The sequence below is a fragment of the Globicephala melas genome, chromosome 8 (assembly GCF_963455315.2).
Source record: "Globicephala melas chromosome 8, mGloMel1.2, whole genome shotgun sequence".
Taxonomy (NCBI): domain Eukaryota; kingdom Metazoa; phylum Chordata; class Mammalia; order Artiodactyla; family Delphinidae; genus Globicephala; species Globicephala melas.
Genome location: NC_083321.1, coordinates 27,834,669 through 27,850,857, shown reverse-complemented (window position 1 = coordinate 27,850,857; position 16,189 = coordinate 27,834,669). Strand labels below are relative to the sequence as shown.

Here is a 16,189-nt window from a genome sequence, read left to right as displayed (position 1 = left end):
TGTGAATGGTATAAGATAAGGGTGCAGTTTCATTCTTTTGCATGTGGCTGTCCAGTTTTTACAACATCTATTGAAGAGACTGTACTTTTCCCATTGTACAGTCTTGTCCTTTGTCCTTTGTTGCAAATTAATTGACCCATATGCATGGATTTATTTCTGGGCTCTCTATTCTTTTCCATTGATCTCTGTGTCTGTTTTTATGCCAATACTACACTGTTTCCATTACTATAGCTTTGTAATATAGTTTGAAATCAGGGAGCATGGTATCTCCAGCTTTGTTCTTCTTTCTGAAGATTGCCTTGACTATTTGAGATTGTTTTTTAGTTCCATACAAATTTTAGGATTATTTGTTTTATCTCTCTGAAAAATGCCAATGGAATTTTGACAGAGATTGCATTGAGTCTGCTGAGTAGTACTGACATTTTAACAGTATTGATTCTTTCAATCCATGAGCATGGAATATCCATTTATTGGTGTCTGTTTCAATTTCTTTCACTAATGTCTTATAGTTTTCAATATATACGTCTTTCACCTCCTTGATTAAGGGAACATAGTCCTTTTAAAAAATCATTTATATTTAAATTTATTAAAAGCATTAAGTAAGATGGATAATTACCCATCACCTATTGACTCCCATCCTCAAATAAAATTTCCTCAATAAGACAGTGGTCTCTTGACTCTGGGCCCTTTGACTCTTGGTCCAGCAATCTGACAGTTCCATCCTTGATTTCATAGTGCAGGAAATACTTAGAGTCCTGGGATAGTTAATGATCCATGCCAAACCATTAGAACAAGCTATAGGACCCATTTAAACTTGTGGTCAGTTTGAAGAAGAACATTAAAGGAGAGATATTTATGACTTCAGAATATAGTTCAGGCTTCATAAACCAATTCCTTGACAGAACCCCTTCCCTCTGACTTTCTGAAATAATTACTAACTTTAACTCAATGGGATATTAAAAATTGATCTCTGGTTACTGTAGCAAATTGAGAACAAAATGAAAATCATTAATCCCAGAGGCAAAGATGTCTTGAGTACAGAAACATTCCAGAGGAATATGTTACAAAAATGACTAAATGTATTTTTGTTTCAGATACCATAATTCTCTCTCTCTCTATCTGCTCATCCATGTATCTATACATCATCTACGTTAGAATCAGCCTCTCAATATTTAAATTATTCCTAATTTCAAAACAGACGATAAATGCTTCTTGGGTCAATATACCCCAAAGGAGTGACATATCCATAGTTTTTTAGAGGGTGAGTTATTTGAATGTTTAAGGCTTAATGAAAATACAGTATAAAAATTTTAAAAACAAAAATCTAATTTTTGACACTGTATATACAATAAAAATTTTTTCTTAAATTTAGTTTCATCATTTTAACAATACATTTAAGATCGATCCTGGTTGACTTTACTCATAGTAGGTGCTGAAGACTAAAATTGGTTTGTGTATATGTAGAGAGAATGCATCTCTGTGGGTGTGGTAAATAAGTGATATGATTAGACATAAAAATTAGAGAATACCTGCCATTGATAACAGTGGATCATCAAGACTGACTATCAGGGACTTCCCTGGTGGCACAGTGGTTAAGAATCTGCCTGCCAATGCAGAGGACACGGGTTTGAGCCCTGGTCTGGGAAGATCTCAGATGCCATGGAGCAACTAAGCCCGTGAGCCACAACTACTGAGCTTGTGCTCTAGAGCCTGCGAGCCACAACTACTGAGCCCATGTGCCGCAACTACTGAAGCCCACACACCTAGAGCCCGTGCTCTGCAACAAGAGAAACTACAGCAATGAGAAGCCCTTGCACCTCAACGAAGAGTAGCCTCCACTCACCCAACTAGAGAAAGCCCACATACAGCAACTAAGGCCCAATGCAGCTAAAAAAAAAAAAAAAAAAAAAAGTTAAAGACTGACTATCAATACTCACTGCTTTTGCTAGGCTGAACACCACACTATTTTTTTTTTTTTGGATGGATCAAAACCAGGAATTGGCATAATCACTGCTACAATCTCAATCTTAACATTAATCTTAAAAATATATTCTGCATTGTATGGGGTAGAGTATTTAAAAAAAAGAAAAGGGCTTAGGATCAGGGATAAGGGATTTTGGTCCTGTTTTGCCACTATGTGATTTCCAATGCAACTTTGGGAAAGTTGCCTTTTCTCTCTGGGATTAATCTTCCTTATCTATAAAGTGAGAAGACTGATCTTTAAGATTCCTCCCAATATTGACACTCTAGACTGAATAATTAAAACCTAATTTAAAGTGCCTTAAAATATTCGAATAACTGAACTTCTAAAAAAACATACAGTTATATTACTCCTTTAGGGCACCCAACAAACATTTATTTCCAAGTACAATGGATCCGTACGGTTCACATACTCTGTATCTGTGAATTTGCCTGCTCACTAAAATTTATTTGTAACCCCAAAATCAAAACTCACATTGCTTTTGTGGGCATTCATGGATATGTTCAATGTGTTGAAAAATTTGAGTCACACAATGTACATGTTCCCAGCTGAGGTCAAATAAGGCAAAGTTCTGTCTGCTTGTTTCAGCTCTCCTACTATAAAGTGCCTTTTTTTGCAATCTTTTTAGTGCCACATTATTCGCTTTTTTTTTTCACTTTTTGTTGGTGATTTCTCTGTTTCAAATTGCCCCCAAGAGCAATGCTAATGTTCCCAAGTCCAAGAAGGCTCTGAGGTACCTTATGTAGAAAACACGTATGTTAGATAAGCTTTGTTCAGGCATGAGTTGTAGTTTTGTTGGTGATGAGTTCAATGTTAAAGAATCAAAAATATGTATTAAATAGGGTGTCTCTTAATAAAAACACACATAAAACAAGGTTATATATTGATTGGTCGATGAAAATGTTATGACCAGAGACTTGCGGTAATCTAACCCTGTATTTCCCCTAGGAGTTTGCAAAAATGTTCTTTCCAAATATTATCCTTCTCTAAAAATTCTTTAGTAACTGTACAATACAATTTTATTTTCATATAGTTTTTCAGGTGTTCACCAAAGTATTTGATGTGACAATCATAATGTAAGGTACAGCTAAACGTTTAGGATTCCATCATTTCTGTTAATAATACTCCTCTCTGCTATTTCTAAATTTCTTCATTTTCCAACTTATTTCCACTTGAGTTGTATCTGAACAGTCCAAGATTTCATTTGATATTATAATTCTTCTAAAACATTATTTTACAGGGAACCTCCCTTCCTATAACTCAATAAAACACTTACCTTCTTTGAGTTCACATTCAGCCTGCTCAATATTCTATCTCTGGGAATGTAACAGCATCATTTTGACAGAAGCATATCTAAACATATTAATACCCTGGAGAACATGCCTAGGAGATGGGAGCAATACAGTTTCAAAGAGTGCACTTGATTTTCCAATAAAAACTTGAAACCCTATGATCTGAACCATCTGTGGACAATTTGATAAACAGATACAAGAGGAAGGGTGGAAAAAAAAAAGATGCTCTTGATATTTTACTCCTTGTGTTAACAACAGATTGCTGGAGTTACTACTTTCGAATTCTGCAAATATTGAAACTCATTTCAAACCAATACAGGCAATGGGTTTTATAATAGCTTGAATTGCAAGTTAAATAGGGAGAAATAAACCCTGTTTAACATAGAGCAATCTGTGTATGGTGGAATAATGTATTGCCATATTAATCTGCATTTTATTCTCACTGCTGTAAATAATTTTCACCTCTTTGTCTAAAGAAGATAGCAATGTTTTTGTCTTTGCTTTTCCCAGAAATGGGAAAAAACACAAGCATACCCAAAAGATCACTTCCAAACAGAACATTTGTTTTCAAAAATCTAAGCTCATAAGAGAATATGGAACTAGATTATCTAAGCAGAGGGATTTCAGGATTGGGAAAGGTAATAAATTAGCCTTTAGACAAGAAAGGTTTTGAGAGAGTTTTTCTGGAAAATGGTGGAGTAGGAGTCTGGAGAGTTCAGAAGCAATGGAGAATGATGTGCTGATCCGTAGTCTACTACCAGGGAGATGCTGGTCTCAGGTGAGATGACTGCGAGGTGTACCTGAGAAGGTCAGTGACTAGAGAATGCAGTTTCCAGCCTCAGCAAATATCTAAATGCCCTTTGATAGAGGCAGAGAAGGTGCATGTAACACTGATGACCAGTGTGCACTGCAGACCAGAAGGCTATTCTTCAAATATTCTTCAAATATTGTGATTCTCAATAAATGCTGGAGAGGGTGTGGAGAAAAGGGAACCCTCCTACACTGTTGGTGGGAATGTAAATTGGTGCAGCCACTATGGAGAACAGTGTGGAGGTTCCTTAAAAAAAAAGTACAAATAGACTTACCATATGATCCAGCAATCCCACTCCTGGGCATATATCTGGAAAAGACAAAAATTCTAATTCAAAAACATATATGCAATGTTCATAGCAGCACTATTTACAATAGCCAAGATATGGAGGCAACCTAAATATCCACTGACGGATGAATGGATAAAGAAGATGTGGTATACAATGGAATACTACTCAGCCATAAAAAAGAATGAAATATTGCTATTTGCAACAGCATGGATGGACTTAGAGGATATTATGCTAAGTGAAGTAAGTCAGACAGAGAATGACACAGATAACACTCCACTATTTATAAAATATATAAACCACAAGGATTTACTGTATAGCACAGGAAACTATGTTCAATATCTTATAATAACCTACAGTGGAAAATAATCTGAAAAAGAATATATACACACACACACACACACACACACACACATATAACTGAATCGCTTTGCTGTACACCTGAAACTAACACAATATTGTAAATCAACTATAGTTCAATTAAAAAAGAAAGAGACACTTTGCAGATTTAACAACAGCAACAACAAAATATTGTGACTCTCATATTACTCTAGGCTCCCTGCAAAAACATAAATTTCAATTTTGAATCAGGTAGGGAGGAGTTCTGAGTACATTGATCTGATTTTTTTTAAGAAAAATAAGATCATGTTTCTTGCATTGGCTCATAGTCAAAACTCATACCCATATGTTAACTCATGTAACCCTAACAACCCTGCAGTGTTGGTGCCATTAAACCTATTTTACAGATAAGGAAAGTGAGGCACAGAAAAGTCAAGTACCTTGTCTAATGTCACAGAGCTAGGAGGTAACAGAGCTGGGATTTGAACCTGAACAGCCTGGCTAGACACTCTGTGCGCCTGAATACTCCTCTCTTCTGCCTATCCTGTCATGTCCATGTCAGGCCCCTTAACTCTTTTTAAAAGTGATCTGCTACAAATAATTACTGTGCATGTGTTTTACCTCCTCTTAGCTCCCTGAGGACTGGAATGCTTCTTATTCTTTGTGTTTCCTACAGTGCCTGACACTGACCTGGGAAAAAAATGCCACTCTTACATAAATATGTAAAAATCAAGCTTGTTTACAAAACAGATCTGAATATATGTGTGCAAAGACACACACATGTATATGTAGTCTTTAAAACACAGATGGATGGCCAGGATCCATCAGATTCAATGCAATAAATATCTATAGTAAATGTCTCAAACCATGTTAATCACATATTAAAATATATTTCCACTAAAGAATACATTGATATTTTTCATTATATGTTTCACTTCATGACATCAGAACATACAATAAAAATGGTAATTAGATGCGTTTTTTAAAGCAGCGAGTAAACTAGCTCTGAAATTTATTTTGAATGCCATTTTAGAACTATTTTGAGAAAGGAATACATGATTTTTCAAAAGCATGCCACAGCTAATAGAGAGGAGCCTACTCAAATCCCCCTTCAGACCTGAAGAACTTATGCCCCACCTGCCAGGAGTGCTGCCAGCTGCCAGTCCTCCAAGCTGAGCCCTTGCCAGAAATTACCCTCAACTGGGGAAACCCGCCTCAAGCAGAAGTACCCAGCACACGATCACTGGTCAATGTGGGAATACAATGGTACGGCCCTCCTTGTCACAACTTGAGACCACTTCGATGGGCCATCATAACTTCAGAGCTCCCCGTGAGATTCATCTATGGCCTTCCTTGAAACTGAATCAACACCTAACTTCTCCCTCTGCCTAATCTTATTTTCTTCCCTTTCCTTCCACCAAGTGTTGGTCCTGAGAGCCCTCCAAATAAACTTCCGCATGCTAATCTTCATGTCAGTATCTGCTTCTTGTGGAAACCAAGCTGGGACATTTCATGCATCCAAATAGACGCTACATGCTAAACTGCCATCAGCCTTGTTTCTTTGGAGACATGCTCAATACATTTTTTTCCTGCTGAAGTACTTATGTAATCTAACCTAATAGAAGTAGATAAGCCATGTCCAAAGAGTCAAGAGGCTTATCTGGCCCTGCTGTGATTCCCAACATTAAAATAAGAAGATCCTCTTCTAAACAATTATTAGATCTTCATGTGATAGTATCCATTGATTGCAACTGTAGTCGCTAACACTGAGTGCTCGTGAGGTATCCGGCATCATGGCAAATGATTTGCATGTATTTATCCTTTAGGCCTTATAACAACCCTGTGAGGTAGATACTATTATCAACTCACTGTACAGCAGGGCTCACAATAGTTAAATAACTTTCTCAAGGTTACAGGGTGACATGGCTTTCTGTCTGCAGCCCCTGAGTACCGCTATATTGCCTCGCCTAAATGCATAATGACAAAGAGTTATAAAGAATTCAGTAATGCATTTAAATTACTTTCCATTTTATCCACCATAAAACAGCACCTGAATTCATTTGAAATATAGTAGTACATAAGTACTATTTTTATTCAGCCCACAGACAATTTTTGGAATGCATATGCATTTGAAAACCTCCTTCAAAACCTCTGCACCTCTCATGGAGTCCTCTACGCCTCACTCAAAGGTTAGTGACCATTGCCCTAAAGAATATATATAACACTCCCATCCTATGCTCCTGATACTTAGGTTACGACTCTACACCTGAAAAATAGACATAAAATAGTTAAAAGCAGAAAAATGGGGGAAAGTTCAAAAGTGGCAAATGCTATTAACTTTGAAAAGCAGTAGCCCAAGGGAGGACGTAGGAAATCTTGATATGACTTGGTGCAGATTCTAACGTTTACTACCATTATTGTCCCCTGAGAACCATCTTGGCAAAAGAATGTGAGCACCCCAAATCTTGAGATTTTCATTAATACCTTTAATTTTCAGAGATGTGGACTAAAGGAATAAGTAATGCAGGAAAAACAGTCAAGGCAAATTCTTAAGAGTAAGTGTCATGCCCATGATGAGTGAGCTGGAGCAAGAAAATGCCAGCAGGGACACAATTTTCCAAAGCTACATTTTAAGTTGCGTGAATTAACTGAAGGCCTAGTGTATTCTACCAGAAAAACAGGATATTCCTCCAACCAGGTGAAATACATAGTACAGGATATTTGACAACAACTCAGAAGAGAGCAAATCCTAAGTGTTTCAGTTCTTTGTCAAAGCAAACTGTAATGTCAGGAGCTGATGAATGCTTCCCCTAATCTTTCCTCTGCCCCAACTCTAAAGCAAAAAGGAGAGAAAAGAAGAGAGACAGAGAAAGAGAATCATAAGGCTGACACAAGGTAGGCAGGCTTAGAACCGTACATGGAATCTACAGATTTCAACAAATGTCAGCCGCTGATCTTTTTATAGAAAATAATGTAAGTATTGCCCATTTTGACGAAACAAGTATACTAATGTAAATAACCTATATAAGGATGTGAGGGAAAATGGAGCAGGAAGAAATGTTCATCTGAATGTGTCCTATTCTTCACAGCAGGCAGGCATTCAGTACCATTTAAATTTGAAATCTAGAGTTTAAAGAAGTGACTGGCACATCATATTTTTTCACACTATTTTTACCTACCTTTAGGACAATCATCTATTAGGAACTAATATATGTTTGGGAAAGAACTAGTTATTCACTTCTGTTTATTTTCATTTGTTATAATAAAATAACTTAATACACAATTTAAAATAGAAAGTATTCCATGATGCCATTTTATGAAAATCATTCTCATTCGTCTACCTACCCACCCATTCCCCTATCTATCTATCTATCTATCTACTTATTTGTCTGTCTGTAGACACAAAGAAATATCTACTATTATGTTCATTTAATGGTGATGGTGTTTATTTCCGGTTGATGAGATTATTTTCCTCTCTCCTGTGTTGCTTGAGCTTCTTTTTTTTCTTTTGCGGTACGCGGGCCTCTCACCATTGTGGCCTCTCCCGTTGCAGAGCACAGGCTCCGGACGCGCAGGCCCAGCGGCCATGGCTCACGGGCCCAGCCGCTCCGCGGCACGTGGGATCCTCCCAGACCGGGGCACGAACCCTCGTCCCCTGCATCGGCAGGCGGACTCTCAACCACTGCGCCACCAGGGAAGCCCTTGCTTGAGCTTTTTAATGATGATTAGGTATCATTCTATTAAAAATAATAAAGGTTTTCTCTTGTGGAAAATTTTAAAAGATGGCCCAAATGAGAAAAGCAAAGTCTATTTATTCAGAGCTTGTGATAGTAACCATTGCTTGCGCTTTGGCAGAGGCTCAAAGGCAAGCAGAAGAATGGGCAAGCTTTCTAGTGGAAAGAAGAGAAGTCTCAGGTGTACTCTGATTGGGGGCTTTTAGGCATGGGGAAGCTGGAGGTGGGCTAACTAGAAGTGCGGCATCCTGTGTCATTGGTTAGGGGTACCTATTTGGCTTTCTCTGGTTGGCCCTAAGTTGAAAGTGGTGACAAAAATTAGGGAAGCTGTCCGTTATTAATCAAGTCCTGGCCATTTGGGGGGCTGATTGTTCCAGGAGTTATTGTGTGGCATCCCGAGTCAACCAGCTGGAATAATGGGCTGAATTCCTATAAGTCTGACTTGCAGACAGTAGGCTGTCTTCCTGAGCTGGTTACTCTAGAAAATGGGCTGGTTTCCAGGCTGATTGCTATATATTATGGACCAGAGTTTTCTTTCTTAAAATATCTATCCATTCATTTACATATTTTGTCTTTCACTTAAAACAAACACCATAAAAAACAATAACAGCCAAAAAAATTGTGTGAACAGTTTTTAAACAGTTCTTGGGGTTCTGTTGAGGGGCTTCAGAGACTGGCACGCTGATGGATGGACCAATTAGTCCCAACTCGTGTTTGTTTTTTCCATTTTATCAATGTGGCTCTTTCTAAGCTTTTGGGTTCTTCCTACAACTTTAAGAAAATATTCTTCAATTACAAAAGTTGGATAACATTCAATTATATGACCTGTACATCTGAGCTACTCTAAGGAAATACTGCAATCTGTCATGAGGTGCAACATAATATGCAACACAGGATAGTGACTCATTGTATGACTTGGGTAATTAGCTAAATCTCATTTTCCTCATCTCTAAACTGGGAAAAATCACATATAATAAATAATGTCAATAATTGCATTGTAAGTATAATAAAGGATTAATCTCAGGAACAAATTTAAACTTTTTAACCTGAAGAACACTGTACAAGGAAATTGTTATATTTTTAATTTAATATACTTCATGTTTTTTCTACTTCTAACTGGAATAATTATGTTGCTATATAAAAAATAAGTGATCTGATCTCCATACTCTATAGTTATGTTTATACTTATTTCAGTCCATATAGCATTTCACTTGATCATAATGAGGCTATTCCTATTTCTTTTTTTTTTTTATTTAGTTTTTTTTAAATTAATTAATTTATTTTTATTTTTGGCTGTGTTGGGTCTTCGTTTCTGTGCGAGGGCTTTCTCTAGTTGCGGCAAGCGGGGGCCACTCTTCATCGCGGTGCGCGGGCCTCTCACTGTCGCGGCCTCTCTTGTTGCGGAGCACAGGCTCCAGACGCGCAGGCTCAGTAGTGGTGGCTCACAGGCCTAGTTGCTCCGCGGCATGTGGGATCCTCCCATACCAGGGCTCGAACCCGTGTCTCCTGCATTGGCAGGCAGATTCTCAACCACTGTGCCACCAGGGAAGCCCCGCTATTCCTATTTCTGGTTAAAAAGCACAAATTAAAATAGCTTTGATTCTTAACAAAACTGGATGCTGATCTTGTGTACAGATACTTTTTCTTCAGACTGACTGATTTCCCTTATCTTCGTTTACTTTGGCTGTCACTTAGAAGCCCATACTACAATTCATTAAACAGTCTGAGAACATTGTTTCTTTCTTTGTTTAATGCTCCTAAATCTGGAATTAGAGTCAAATCATTTTTTGTTTTAAAAATGACCACAACTGATTATGAATGATTTTATTTCTTTTGCTACATGATTCTCTATTCTAAATATTATGACTTGTGCATGTATTACTTTTATGTATTAAAATAGCATCAAAGAAAAAGGAAAATGTCACCACATTGAGTTTTATGACACAAATATCTTGTATCTTGATTGCTACTCTTTTCAAGCAGAGACTCATTTTACATACAATGACAGGTCCCCTTTCTCTTGGGATGTGAAAGGCAAAGAGAACTGAGCAGAAGCAAATTGTCACAGGATGGTCTTGAGAATTAGAGCTGCAGCTAAGGGCTTAGGTCTGGCAAAGTTATCCATGAAGCAAAATATCACAACCAAAGTCACTCAGTTTCCTCTTTATCATAAACTAATTCAAATATTCTGCCCTTTTCCTACCTTCTCACTGTTGTCATTTTTGTAATGAGTATATTGCAAAATTATTTGACTGTTACCCATTAATAAACCGAAAATTATGGTCTATTTGTGTAGCTTATCAAGAACCCCATTAGCCACAGGCATTTGATTGGATAACAAAGCCTTCAAATATTGACAGCCAATGGCTGATTTCTGTAACTATTACCCAGTGCAGCACATCCCCTTGTTACGTAGGTGCCCCCTTTGTGAGTACATCAAGCTGCTGAGTGCTCTGAAGGGGGCTGAATTAATCAAGTGTGACTGATTGTCTTAATTGATGGGGGAGCCAGTAACCTTTTTCTCAGAGCAACTACATCATGTAATTACAGAGGAAACGATATAGCTTTTGTTAGTTGGACTAGACACCTCTAATAACATTAGCCAAGCAAAGTGTATTATTATCTCGTATTTTAGAGATTTAAAAAACTGAGACTAATATCAGTTAAGTAGGTAACAGCCCCAAGGTCATACAAAAGAATGAAGAGCAAACACACAATTCATGTCTGTTTAACCCTATAATTACTATAATTAGAATCTGATGGAGTGGTTTATAGCATATGTAAGTATAAATAAGATATTTATAGCTGGTTTCAACTCTTATACGTTTCTCAGGCTGCATATAAATGTTTCATTTGTCCTGGGTCCTCACTTTCTTGGAATTGTAATATGCATTTGACTCCTACTTCCATTTTTTCAGAAAAAACTCCTTATGGGATGACTCATAAAAGGATATCTCAAACAATCACCTTAAAAATCACCCCTTCTTCCTTGACCAGGTTCCCAAGACTAAACTGGGGACTGTGCTTTGATTTTCTCCCAATTTGTGGCAATTGTCCTCTCAACCCAAGATCACCTTCATGAAGTTATAGGATATCACTTTTCCTCGTGAGTATTGATCAGAAGTGTTGATTTTCCTAAGAGGAAGCCTATTGGGGGCTTCACAGAGCTGGAACCCTCTATAGTCTCCCTCCTCCCAGGAGTCCTTATTTCTTAGAATTTTCAAAGGAACATGAAGGAGCAGCCCACACTGCAGACCCTTGCTACATGCAGAAGGAAATGTCCATCTGTTCCATTTGGCAAGCAGTTACTGTCCAAATGCTTCACTTAAACTCCATTCCCCTGTCCCCTGTTTAAGTCTCATTGAATACCTAATGCCTGTCCTCAAATGGAGATTCTGAGAGGTAGTAGCTTCCTTGTCTGAATCATTTTCTACCTCTGGACCTAAGATTTCTCATCATAAAGTTAGGAGGTCTGACCATTATCCTCTATAGACTCTATTTCACAATTCTTAGAATTTCTCCCTATGGAAGAGAACAGTCAAGAAAAATAATTCACATTCTCCACTTCCAGGGAACATAGAAACAATTTTAAACTACAATAGGTTTTAGAAATACCAGTCTATCTACTGTCTATCTACCTATCTATCTATCTATCTATCTTCACTCTTATTTTCAGGCCTTACCTTAAAATAGAAATCTAGTTTTATGTAGTAAGAGTAGGGGCATAGTGTGGAAAAAAAGAGGAGAAAGTTTTAATCAAATAGACTTGGATTTGATATCCAGCTCTAATATGTACGCTCTCTGCAACATTGGGCATATTGCTTTGCCTCCCTTGCTTTACACATCTGTAAAATAGGACAAATGATACTGAGCTTATAGGATATTAGGAAGATTCGTGAGATAACATATATAAAGCATCTAGTAGAGTACATGATGGATATTAATATAGATTACAATGTTAACAATCATATTAATATTCCTTAGAGCTTATAACTCCACATACCATAATACTTTTTTATAAGACCACACAGCATAGCTCAGCTGTGCAAATGCTTGCACTGCATTATTCATACAGCTCATCTGAGGCTGCACAATAGGTGGAGAGAAAGGGCTGACCTCCCTAAAAAGCTTTTCCATATCTCTTCCTCCAAGTCCAACCTCATATTCAGAAAAAGGAAATGAAAGCACTGGCATGTCAAAGAGAAAATAATAGTTTTTTTTTACTTTTATCAGTTTTACGTATGCAGCATTCTTTCAAAATTAAAGAGTCAGCATTCAATATGTGTGTTTGATTTCTAATGACCTCATGGCAGAAATAATGTTCTCTGTTCATGAAGAAAAATGTTCATCCTGACAAGATTATGCTCATCCCTCTAGATCAGCGGTCCCCAACCTTTTTGGCACCAGGGACTGGTTTCGTGGGAGACAATTTCTTCACAGACAGCGGGGTTGGGGGTATGCTTCGGCGGTAATGCGAGCGATAGCTCCCCCGCTACTCACCTCCTGCTGTACGGCCTGTTTCTAACAGGCCACAGACCGGTACCAGTCCACAGCCCAGGGGTTGGGGATCCCTGCTCTAGATCATAGTTTTATATTAACTCCTCATGGCTTCAAATAAAACAAAATTATTTTGACCAGGTCTATATTTAAAAATCTATTTCTCTGATGATTTTCATTAACTGGACGTGAACAAAATATTCACTCTTTTAAATATCACTTTAACTGATTATTATTTGCTTCATGATCAATGAAACTATTAAGGGTTATGGATTGATTTCTTTGGGAAAAACTATTTTCATTGAGGTCCAGTGAGGAAAAAGATACCACTCTAGGTCTCATAAATAGAAGGAATTGATATCAGGAACTGGTTACTGGGTGATAAATGAGCTTGTAAACCAATTAGGGGACAATGAGGCAATCTGTAAATTAGCAATAGCAGAAAGTCACCACCACTCCTAGGACTGGAGGGACATTGGGGATAAGTGGATTGCAGGAGGCAGGCCAAACGATGGGAACAGAACCACAGCAAAGGATGCCTTGAGCTGGAACTCCAGAAAAGATTCAGTTGCTGCTGGAGATGTCACCAGAAGCAGGGTGGCAAAGGGGAGAGGCTCCCCTCTCCCTCCCACTCTCCAACCTCCCTAGTGTCTTCAGTGGCCAAACCTACCATGCTAGGGAAATGCAGTTCTCTAGAAAACAGAGTAGGGTAGCGGAAGGTCTGGGGACATATCTGAGAACAAAAGGGGAATTAATTGATGAGCCCAATAACCACATTTTACTTAAAGTTGTAAGTTCCCGGAGGACAGGAACTACATCTAGTTTTTCAGTATATACCCACCATCAATTCAGCACCACGTCCAAGATGTTTAATGTTTATGTACTAAGTGAATCTGCATGTAACTTGGGTTGTATCAGACACCTTGAAGGCTCTAATCAGATCCTCTCAGCCACCTGTCTCTGGAGCCCTTAGCCACTTGTTTTGCCCCAGCTTCCACAACAACTGACTTTAGTGGGCACAACCCAACAGTGTGCCCTGTCCCCCTCTGCCCACAGCGGAGGAGCCTAGTCATACCCACACATGCACCGCTAGAGATTAATGCTCCGTAGCAAACTGCAGTTGGCAGATACAGTTGTCTCCCTACTTCCCACCAATGAACTATCCTGAAGTGCTATTGGTTACAAGCCTTCCCAGAAAACGATCCCATGATGTCAAGCAGTTACCCTAGATGCCAAAAGGTAGGGTTCTTGATAACATACCTTATCATTATGCTCCCTCTTTTCTTGCCTCCTTCCCCTTCCCCTCTCTCTTGCTTCCCAGGGACAGGACTTCCTCATAACATAGTGGCACCCAAACTGCTGCCTCAGCCTAAGTGGGGCTGAAGCACTGGTAAAAGAAGCATAGAGTTAGAAGTCAAGAGTTATGGGTTCAAGTCTGAGCTCTACCTCCAACTGGCTATATGACCTTTAGTAAATTCTCTAGCCACTCAACACCTAATTTTTGTTTACATTTTCATGAACATTTACTGAACAGGTGCTCTAAGCTAAGCATGGTCCTAGATGCCAGGATATAAATTTGAAAAGAACACGGTCTTGGCTCTCAAGGACTTCCTATATTAAGGAACGACAGAGATGTAAATGAATAATAATGTCCTCATCTGTAAGGTAAGAATGTTCCCAAAAGCTCAACAAGTCAGTGATTAAAAATTCAGACTTGGGACATTTCATAAGTGTTTCAAAAAAATTGTTACACTCAAAGAGCTGATATTTCCATCCTGAGCTGAACAGTGCCTTGTCGTTACATACACCAGCTTGAATCCTGAATACCAATTGCCCCCAAAATATACGTCTCCTACAGTATTTAAAAATGAGAAAGTTCCACGTTGTGTCTAAAAGAACTACACTTGGTAATCTATCCTAGTGGAATAATCAGGGATGTATGCAAAGATACATGGACGCTTACAACAGCACAGTTTGTAAATAAAAGACATTGGAAACAACATAAACATCCAACATAGGCTAAATAAGTTATGTAACATTCTTATTACGGAATACTAATTAATCTCTAAAATGCATATAGATGCTAATTTATAGCATAGAAATAGTGTTGGGGAGATTCTTAAATGGAAAAAATTCATGTTTTAACTAGTAGGTAAAATATCCAACTTCTAGAAATAAATTCCATATATTCACATGAATCTAGAAGAAAATGTTAGCATTAGTTTTCTCTGGATGGTGGTTTATCAGCATAAGTTCTCTACTATAAAGATATATTTTTGAGCATAAAAGCATGAAAATCCTTAAATAAGGAAAATAGAAGTAATCTAACAGTTGATTTACTCACTCAGGCAGCACTACAAGGGAAGAAGCAAATCATTATTTTTTATACCATATCCTTTCTTCTGTTAATCTACTTCAAGATACTAGTGATATTAAACATTTTCTCCATGTTAAAAAAAATTAATAAACAAAGAGAAATTCTCCTCTGTATCATTTTACACTAAACCTCCATTTTTATGAGGGATGCATTTTTTTTTAATGTTTCTTGGAGCTCATTAAATCAGAATTCTCCTTGAATAGTAAATTTACTTTCAGTGAATTATAACTCAAGATAGAGTAAGGGCGAAAACTAGTACAGTACTGAAAGTACATTTAAAAAAAATTTTTATTGGAGTATAGTTGATTTACAATGTTGTGTTAGTTTCAGGTATACAGAAAAGTGAATCAGTTACATATATACATATATCCACTCTTTTTAGATTCTTTTCCATATAGGCCATTACAGAGTACTGAGTAGAGTTCCCTGGGCTATACAGTAGGTTCTTATTAGTTGTCTATTTTATATATAGTAGTGCTTATAAGTCAATTCCAAACTCCCAATGTATTCCTCCCTCTCCTTTCCTCTCTGGTAATCATAAGTATTTTTTCTACATCTGTGACTCTATTTTTGTTTTGTAAATAAGTCCATCTGTACCGTTTTTTTAGATTCCACATAAAAGGAACATCATATGATATTTATCTTTCTCTGTCTGACTTACTTCACTCAGTATGACAATTTCTAGGTCCACCCATGTTGCTGCAAATGGCATTATTTTGTTCTTTTTTATGGCTGGGTAATACTCTATTGTATATATGTACCACATCTTCTCTATCCATTCCTCTGTCAATAAACATTTAGGTTGCTTCCATATCCTGACTCTTGTAAATAGTGCTGCTATGCACATCGGGGTGCATGTATCTTTTCGAATT

The 16,189-nt window shown here is 37.6% G+C and overlaps 1 long non-coding RNA gene across 2 annotated transcripts in view; it reads right to left on the bottom strand.

Moving 5' to 3' along the window:
- Positions 1-4,366: 4,366 nt before the first annotated feature.
- The window catches only part of LOC115857605 (uncharacterized), a 231,854-nt gene continuing 220,031 nt past the window's right edge, over positions 4,367-16,189 (bottom strand). For both annotated transcript variants that reach the window (XR_009564887.1, XR_009564888.1), the window contains one exon: positions 4,367-4,393. This is a non-coding gene — a long non-coding RNA (uncharacterized lncRNA). The remainder of the gene's footprint in view (positions 4,394-16,189) is intronic.